General features: G+C 34.4%; 1 long non-coding RNA gene across 1 annotated transcript; it reads left to right on the forward strand.

The window, feature by feature from the left end:
* Window positions 1-524: 524 nt before the first annotated feature.
* LOC119083100 lies at window positions 525-9,999 on the forward strand. The gene is made up of 3 exons (XR_005088798.1): window positions 525-687; window positions 1,979-1,981; window positions 9,986-9,999. It is a non-coding gene; the product is annotated as an uncharacterized LOC119083100 (long non-coding RNA).
* The last annotated feature ends 518 nt before the right edge of the window (window positions 10,000-10,517 follow it).

Below are 10,517 nucleotides of genomic sequence, written 5' to 3' on the forward strand. Positions count from 1 at the left end.
TAACACTTAGTCATAGATATTCAAATGTGTCCGTTGCCAATTCGCAACGTTAAAAATATCGATAATCCTATAGATCATCTTCAAGGCCGTTTGAAATGCCATCCATGTTAAGAAATGCCCACGTTAAAAAAATCTCATACAAATGAATGAATGAACGAAACATTTACCGAGACTTAAGTGAGGTTACGTCTGAAAGTACCGTATCTTGAAGATGCGTCTTAAAATGTCAGACTTGCATTTGTTGCTAAATTTTCTCCATTGAATTGAATCAATCAAGGAAAATTGGTAGCAAATGCAAGTTTGGCATTTTACGACAAAGCGAAAAGAGCTGAAAACAAAAGAAATTTTTCGGTAACTTTACATTGATATGTAAATCAAGGGCAAGTTGAATTCACAGTCGTTCGTTTTTAGCCGTTTTACAGTCGTTCACTTCACGTTCACATTTGGAGCTTGTACAGTAATTCTTCGTTAAGTTTAAAAAGTGAATTTTGACAAGTCTATTAATACTCTCTCTAGCGAACAAAGTATCAGCTCTCTGTGTCAAATTCACATCTTACTTCTTTGTGTTCTACAAACACTCTTCTACATTTTGACTGACTACGCTGTGATTTACATGTAAATTACAAAGGGTACTGGACACTTTAACCACATTAATAAAAGTTGTTTGTTTGCTAGAGAGAGTATTGAGTCTACCCATATAAATTATACGGCTATACCTGTCAAAATTATCACCGGACATTACTGTACACTCTTCGAATTAAAACAATGAAAATGTCAACGCAATAGTAGAAACGTCACGTAAACAGAGAGCTAAACGGAGACCACCATTAAAATATAAATCTGAATTTTGGCCAGACAGCAGCAAAAATGCCGAATGTTTGCCGTTCAATCGATCACATTATGCAATAAAATCAATTGAAATGCCAAACGACACGCAATGATTGACGAAAAGGCCGAAAATATTTCGTGCCATCATAAAAACCGGTATGACTTTCTCCTCTTTTAGTTTTTAATTTGATTTTACGAAACGAAGTCAAAGTATACCAATCGCTTAATGAGAATTAATAGCAAACTTATGCCACTTTATCAACAAAAGTATAAAATAAATCCCAATAAAACCCATACACGCCATTAGAAATTTTATCAAGGCCCATACTGAAATTTGTCCAATAAATCTTTTATTATTCCGAAAAGATATTACAAAATGGCATGTTTCAAAATATTTCTTCCCGAAAAGAACACCCTGCAAACGTATACATAAATCCATTACCATAAAAATAAATTATTTTATTTTTCCAATTATTCACCCATTTGTACATTCAGAAAACGGTTTGTGTGTTTAAGTCATTAAACTTTTAATGTTACAGGCCATAAAAAAGTACAGAAAAGAATGACGAAGGAAGCATGGTAAAAAAAAAGTTTTGCTTTTTCCAACAGCTATTATTTTTGAGCTAACGTTTTCAATTTCTGTCCTCCCATTGCCAGCTAAACGATATTGCTGTCATTAAGGTTTAATCACATTTAAAGAAGTTACAAAAAAAAGATCTACAAAATAATAAAATGAATTAATTTTATTCAATTCCATCCTTTCTTGCGATGTAAATGAAATGGGTGTGGAATAGAAGTTTCCAAGTTTCATAAAAGTTTCAAGTGTATGAACGACCGACAAAGTTAAAATAGTCAATAACTCACGCAAAAAGAAACTAATATCATGAATCCCTAATCATAAGAAATTGTTTTGAAAGTTTTTCGTTAAGTTTCGCATTATAATGCAAAATTTCCTAACACCCATGCAATACATCCAATTAATAAATGGATAACACAGTTACGAATTGCCCATTCACACCAGTAAGCTGTCCTATTTCGATTCGAACATTTCAATGAATATTACGTTCTTATAAGACTGCCAAAAATTTCGACCATAAAATACTTCCATTTATTTCTTTTTCCGTTAAACTTGTAGCTTTCCGCTAAAAAGTTGGTGTGTGACACCGAAAAAAAAAATCTTAATTTCCTCCCTCGTGTTTTGAACTTTCAATATGTTTAATATTCAAAAAGCTTTAATAAGCAACAGCTGCTCTCCAATTTAATTTCCGTACAACTTTAGCTGGAATTTCTTTTTCGTTTAGCGTTAATGCATATTGAACGTGGAAACTCCTTATATGGTATGAGAAATACTGTTGGAAGCTAACGTTTGGAATTGCCGGGTGTACAAGGTCATTTTTTCCCGCTATCATAATCATTTTTTTTAATATCCATCACAGAATACAGCCGGGACGAGTGATTGTTCACCAATGTTTTAACTGTTTTCGTTCAGTTAGGCGGTACCATATTCAATTAGACAACATTATATCGGTACACTAATGGTATATTGGTTGCGTGTGCATTACGATCAAATTTTTCATTGTTTTAATTTCGTTAGGCTTCAAAAGTGACATTTGACCAATGGAAATTTTGATCCAAATTGATTCTCAATGCTTCGTCAGCATTAGCACGGAATGAAGTCTGAAGATCCTAATCCTAATCATTTGTCTCAAGTATTTGTAATCGAAAACTTCAATAAAACGATTTTTTTTAGTAAAAAAAAAACTGTTTAGGACACTGTGTCATGAGACTGCTTTGAGGCTATTCATATCTATTTTGTTTGTGTTCATTTAGCGAATCATTAACGAAAATGAAATTCATTTTTTTTGTTAACAAATCAACAAACTTGTAGGTACACTGCACTTCTAGTCTATAGAAGAATGAACTGAACACCCATCGGTGACTGCAACGACTGTAACGTTCAAATACCCAACGCTATGATTAACAAATGATTTTTCTGAATTCTAATCATGATTAGAAAAAAAAATGAAAACGCACAACAGCACCTTGGTTTTGATATATATTCAACAAAGGTTGATTCGTACCAAAATGTATCTCCGTTGTATTGCACATCCGTTCCTATATTACACATCGAATTACAAATTTTCCAGCAGTTGTCGTCAACATCAAATAGTATCCTATTAACCAGTTTGTTTGACTTTCATTAACGCACTAATGCAAATATAATTAAATATTCCGTTATATTTGTAATTCCATAAGGAGATCTATCCTCCGTTCTCTGTGTGTATGTTTCGAATGGGAGAGGTTCACAAAATTGAGTCTATTTGTTTATGTTAATTCAAATATAAATAATAATATCTAAAGGGTTTTAATAGATGGAATAGAGAATGTGAGACGTATTACCGTCATCATCGGGGAGTTGAATGTAACGAAAAGCATACGTTTCTGTTTGTCTGTTATACCATCATTTAAATATTTCACCGGGATAATAAAATTTACCCCACCGTAATTCTGTAATACACTCGGAAACTCGGTGCATATTATCTTTGCAAAGAAAAATCTCTTTTCATTTGTCGATGTTGGCCAAAAATTCTAATTAAATTCAAATAACAAGCAAGGAGACAGGGTGATTCATGGCGGTGGTAGTTTGCTTTTTGGATTTTGATTTTCAAATCAAATGTAACACAACGCAACGATTTGTTTTGATTCAAAGGTGCATTTTATTTACAAAAATGGATGTTACGACGGGGGGATTAAACAAGAACACTTGCATTAAAGTTACTGTAGCTACACATAGCAACGTGAGTTTGACATAAAATACTCCTTTTGATTTCAGGCCTTTTGCAATTGATTTGAAATGTCTAACTTGCGGAAGCTACGCAATTTGGTCGATGGATTCATTGGGTTCCCAGGAATCTCGCGCCGCGTCATTCACAATTATTCACATTTTGACACATTTTGTATAAGGAAGATGCCACTTTGTGAATTATTGTGAATGACGCGGCGCGAGATTCCTTAACACCATTCATTGGAATAAGAAGCTGAAGAACGACAGTTAACCCAATTTCGTTTTATATCCAAGAACATGTAGCCAATTTGATTGTTGACGAACTTGCTGACGTCTAGTGTGAGAAGCCCTAAGCAGGGAATTTTTGTCAGTAATTTTGGCAATTTTTGTCAGTAATTTCTGTAGTTGTGTCAAATATGTCAGTAATTTTGACAGTAATTCATTACCAATATGAGGTTCTGACATTGATTGTGTGTTTACTGGTTTGCACACGTCAAAAATCCCACTTTAGTGACCGAGTTGATCTTCTTGGCTTCTCTGATTTCTCTCATTTGACATTTGAAATACTATACAAAATGAAAGAAATTAGATGAACGAAGAGCTTGGATACGAAATTGTGATTTTTACGTGGGCAAAGCAGTTTGTAAAAAAATAAATCTATTTCCGGTGTTGAGTGGAATGGACACTTAAGCATTGTTTTGCGTCACCCTAAACGAACGTAAAAGTGTTTAGCATATAATACTCTACATGCACTTAATGTTCGGATAATGTGTCATTAATTAAAAGCTCTAACTTTGTTTACAAAACATTTCTCAACAGATTTCTGCGGCTTTATGCACAAGTGAATGGGAACACCTTCACAAGAAGTTTTATATTAAACAGATGATGTAGCCGTAGCTCTTTAAAACCCACGAAATTGTAATTTTCAACCCGTTAACATCCTCTCTCCGAACTAGTTTTGATGCCATGTACCTCACACACACACACAGCCATTAGAATAGTAGAGTAATGTTACGGTTTCGTTTTGCGTGTTTTGATGAATTATTTATATGTCCTGTTTTATGTAAATTGTATGAAATTTAGAGTTTATAAACGTTGCAAAAGGTTAGGACATGTATGGTATCATATAACATCGAGTTAAATGTGTACAACGAACCAAACCAAATACAGGATACAATTCTTTTGGGAATTTCGTGAAATGTTTTGGACGTTTTCCGGGCTATGCTTTTATATGTCCTATTTTCTACAGCAACGTTACTGTAAAGCGCTTGTTCGCATTTATTATTATGTATTTTATGTACTCATTCAGACGACGGTAGAGAGGTATATGCATATATTTGTAAAACGGATTTTTATACCATATGAATGAATAAAATGTAAATACATTAAGGGATTTCACGAATAGATAAGAGACAAAATTTGTTGCAAATATTTGTGCTCGTTCTGTTAATAAACGGAGTATTGTGATAAAACTTCCGGTGGGATTAATCTTATTCAATTTCGTCCGATTACAAACACGAATTTTGTTTAAATTTTAAATTTGATTTTCCTCCTTTTTTTGTGAATTTCGTTTACAACCTTGTGTGTTTATGCAAAATTATTATTTGTATGAACCAAATTGCTTTGTCGTTTCTGATCGAAATAAAAATTGGTGGTGACGAAAGTGTGACGACGTTTTTAGGCGAGAAGGCACATTTTCTAGAAAATCTATTGAGAGAAGACTGTCTGATGTTCTGAGAGATGTTTGCCTGTGATTTTCGTGTTTAGAAATTGGTTATATTCGAATGAAAGCCGGAAAATCTATTAGGTAACTGTATTTAATGCATTGTTGCACATACTATTCCTAACAAATGCTTAAGGCGGGAAACCCCCGAGCAATTTTACATTGATGGGATCGACAATTATGCTGCGCTTTTCATAATTCGATATTCATCATAGGCCATTGAAAAGGCTAAACAAAATTAGGAACAACACTTTGTCGATATCGATATCGAACCATGACTGGGCCTGAATTAGTTTGACCCGAATTTGAATTTGAATTCGTTCGCAGAGTTCCCACGGCTTAGGAAGGCTCCTAAAATTAGGAATTTTAGGAAATTTTAAAGGCAATTTTAGGAGTATTTTAGGAGATTTGGAAGGTAATTTTAGGAGGAATTTTTTTAAATGTGGGAAAGGTTGTATAAGTAATTTCCGGTGGAATTTTTGCTCTGTTTCTCATACACTTCGTAAAATACTAAAAATGTTTAAGAAAATTGACAAAAAGTTATTTTTGTTTGTCAAAACATATTTTTCCTTATGTAGTTTAATAATTGAAACTTTTATGATTTCCTCTTTTCTGACGCCAGTCTCGACTAGCCAGCAACTGATCCTTTGTCAGGTTTTTCTTGTCGACTGCGCCTTTCGAATTAACAAGATTCACCATAATTTTGTTTCCATCATTTATCAGCTCTTGTGCACTAAAAAGTTTTTTTCTACTGGATCTGGAGAGATTTCTCGATATCGGAAAGTTTTTCTAAACTCGATTTTTTTTTTGTGAAGATGCTTTATTGCGATTATCTTCCGCCTCTTTATTCTTAAGGCCCGTCATTGGGAAATGACAGGACAGTTTCCCGAAAATGTATGGAAAATTTTATCACAAAAATTCACCGAAAAGATTCTAAGAAACTCACCCATGATGCTTTCCATTGTATTCGTGCACCGTCTCTTTATGTCCCCAAGGCATATTTAAACACTAAAACACTTTTTACTCGATGCAAAAACAAACAGTTTTTTTTTTGTTTTGTCGCGATAAAACACAGAAAATATTTCGACACAACTGTGACACTCCGCTATTATAAGGACTAGAATGAATGTTTGCTGTGTTCACTTCGGCGGTAAAATATTTTCATTCAAAAAAGTGTCCGACACTTCAACGATGGTAGACATTTATTAAAATTGTAACCTCTCCCACTTCTTTAGTAAGCTAACAAGACTTCGCTGAGTCTAATTATACCACCTCTTCGAACAAAAATATCGGCTGAGGTCTAATAATTCTCCGCTGAGCTTTAACAAACTTCCGCTGAGCTCTAATAATTCTCCGCTGAGCTTTGACAAACCTCTAATGAGTTCTTATAATTCTCCGCTAGGGTTCAGTAAGAGTCCGTCAGACCTTAGCACGTTGTAGTAAGGCAATGAAGCTAAGCGAACACTCAATGAGCATCAGCGGATACCTAATAATTGTTGCTATGATTTAATAAGACTCCACTTAGCTTTGGCAGATCTCCGCTGAGTGTCCGATTCGCTCCATTAGGCCTTCCTGCAACTTGCTTAGGCCTAACGGACCCTTCCTGAAGCCTAGCGGAGAATTATTAGAGCTCAGCGGAGGTTTGTTAGAACTCAGCCGATATTTTTGTTCAAAGAGATGGCATAATTAATTAGACTTCGCGAAGACTTCTTAGCATACTAAAGAGGAACGAACATTTATTTACGCTCAGCGCAGTCTTACGAGAGGCTAAATTTTTAATAAATGCTCTCCCATCGTTGAAAGAATGTCTGCTGAGCTCTCGTAAAGCTTTAAAAAATGGTCGATGAGCATTATTAAATGTATGTCAACTGTTTGATGATTTTCATAATATGTCCGACACTTTTTTGAATGAAGATATTTTACCGCTGAAGTGAACACAGCAAACATTCATTCCAGTACTTATAGTAGCGGAGTGTCACAGTTGTGTCGAAATATTTTCTTTGTTTTTGTTGCGACAAAACAAAAAAAAACTTTTTTGTTTTTGCATCGAGTAAAAAGTGTTTTAGTGTTCAAACATTCCTTGGCGACCTAAAGAGACTATGCCCGAATACAATGGAAAGCATAAGAGGTGAGTTTCTTTGAATTTGTTCGGTGAATTTTTGTGATAAAATTTTACATACATTTTCGGGAAACTGTCCTGTCTCGTCCCAATGACGGGCCTTAAGAAGTAGTACCTTCTCGACTTTTTGTTGTTCGAGAAAAGTAAAGTACATTGGAGCACATCTGGAAAATACGTCGATTCATTAGGAAGTCAGTGACGTTTATATTATTCAATGTGTCCTTAAACGTTCGAAGTGACACGATAGTCGCATCTTCTAACAAACTGCGATCCTCGATAATGTATTTATTTTCGCTAAATCCACGTTCAGGATCGCTATTTGCATGACTCAAAGAAAGGAGTGTTTTCGCAAGTTGAGTCAGGTTCATACAGAAGTTCACATTCATTGCCGCATAATTTTGCTGTTTTTACCGTTTTTAGTTTTTCAGTATTATTAAAAAATTTCTTCGAGAGTGTGAGCTCATTTTGGGAATTTTAGGAGTTTTAGAAGATTTTAGGAGATTTTAGGAGGATTCGGTCCATTTTATGAATTTTATGAATTTTAGGAGGAGTCGGAACTCTGCGTTCGAATTGTCAGAATTTTCATTTTCCAGTTTCCTGGTTGTTTATTTCAAAGCACCTTGACTCTTTTTGCCTATCCACTGAATATACAATAATGGAACTAATTTGAAAAATCTTCGAGCTTTCGAAACAATTACGACGCCTACCTTTCACTCTCTACGTATCGGATATGTTATTTACTTCCAACATAAAATCCTTTAAATTTTTTGGTAAATATTTAATTAATCAAAACACAAACACAATTCACAAAAGAATTTCGAAAATCGCATCATTTTATTTTCCCATCAGATGAGATAAGAATCTCTTTGTCATTTCGAAAATCGCAGAAACAGAAGGCTGCGAGTATAAAGAAAGTAAAATGAAAACTTGAGAAAACTTCAAACAGAAAAATACTTTTCTGGCAAGCTTGATTTCCATTTAATTTTCAACGGCTTTATACTTATTTATGTTATCGTACTACTTCTGGCTGGAATGTTGGCTATACATTTTCGAATTGGTAAATTCGGCGAACGAATGTTTGTGCGGAAGTCGTCTGAACCGTTTTCGATTTTCGGTGGATTCAAATGACAAATGTCTGCCCGCGGTTCTGAATTTGAGGCGAACATGTTTGAAGTTTGAATAAAATTTATTTATTTTTTATCTCCGAATAGAAATGTATACTAGAAATTACTCGGAACAGAGATATGGTTTGGTTGAGATGGGAAATGTTGTTTATCTTATTTCAAAGGATGTTTTCATTTTCAAAATTAATATTTTATCAAGATGATATGGCCAAATGAAGAAATGTAAACGGAAAATCTGTAAAAGTATTATATTAAATATCATAATGAGATAGATTGCTTTTGAAAACAGATTTTATTTCAATGAAAAATGATAGAAAACGCTCTTACCATTTTCCACAGCGATGTTTGCCAATATGGATGCCCTACAATATCTTCGTGCTTTTTTCGTTTGTTTGTCTTCCGCTTTGTTTAACAAAATCTGAATTTGATATTTTCTGAAGTGTTACTGTCATTTCAATATCAGGGTCTATTATTAAGAACGCTCTTTACCGAAATTTACCAACAATTTCGTGAACAAGGTTTCCGGTACGTTGGAAAAGATTTAGTTAAATTTCGGCAATTTTTCTTTAATAAAATTCCCAATAATAGGCCCTGTTCAATATATATTGGCAAAATTCATTAGAAGTACAAGCTGTTATTTCGTGACGAAAATGTACACCGGAAAATTATCTTGATAACAAGAATTGAAGTGGAGTGAATGTTGCTATCATCAAAGTTCAAATTATTTTACCTAGGACCAAAAAAGTGCGACTTCGTCGTACGTTTTCTCGGTCCAATATGAAAACTACTATTCGTACCACGGACTAAAAATCTTTTTTAGGAAGCCTCTCACACGCTAAAAAAGACTTTTAGTCCTAGGTACGAAATGTACTAGTCTGCATCTACGCTACAAAAACAGAACTTTTTCATGCATGTTTTGTATGACGATCGATGCATATTTTTGTCTCGGTTTTTCTATATTTTACTTTTCGCCACAAGTGGTGAAATTGATTTACTTTTAATTAAAAATTCTGCCCTGACCAAATTTCGAACCCCCGACACCAAAACACAATGCTTATCGAGCAGCACCTCTGACCATTCGGCTATTGAAACGTACTTATATACATAATAGCAGTCTACTTGATCTTTTATCCAATTTTTCGTTCATACAGTAGAATGTATGTTAAAGCTAGAGTTATGTTTTGCAAGTTCACGTTGCGAAAAGTGGTAGTTTTTGTCCCGCGATATGATTATCACATTTTGTGACAAAACTACCACTTTTCACAAATAGTTGCATAAATAAATATTATTCGTTGTGTCAGTCGTGAAATGAAATTTTGACAGAATGTATGATCTTTCTGTCTCTTTTGGCGCTGGTAGCGAAAGAATGACGGGTAGTACATTAGGCCTGCTCTGACTCTGGGGAGTGTGGGATACTAGGCTAAATAGGTGTTTTTCTGGTCCGGAAGGCCTAAATATTGGACCGTGTTCGTTTTTTGAATTTAAAAATTAGTTTAGGCATAGGGAGCGAGTCATTTGTACAAATGTACGAATACGTTGGTTAGACCATTAAAAAATATATGCGTCATTATTCTTCTCTCTTCTAATCCAAGCTTTCGTACATTTGTACTAATACCTCGCTCCCCATGCACATTTTCTGTCAAAATTTCCTTTCACGGCTGACTGTATACTTGGAGTTGCTTAGATACTAAAAGTGTCACGCCATTGCGAAGGTCTGCGGCATTTAAGGGGTCATGTAAATGGTTAGGCTAGAAAAATCAGTTCTGCAGTACGGTTCTGCAATCTGCATTACCTGTCATCATGTTAATACAAAAAAAAAAAAATTTAGGTAGATTCGGTCAAATTCGGATCGTGACGATTTTTCGTGACGAGAACAAGAGAAAAAGAAATATTTCATTTCACTAAAAGCATTATGGATAATTGTGATTGTTGTTTAAA

This window comes from Bradysia coprophila, unplaced genomic scaffold (genome assembly GCF_014529535.1).
Source record: "Bradysia coprophila strain Holo2 unplaced genomic scaffold, BU_Bcop_v1 contig_561, whole genome shotgun sequence".
NCBI classification, from domain to species: Eukaryota; Metazoa; Arthropoda; class Insecta; order Diptera; family Sciaridae; genus Bradysia; species Bradysia coprophila.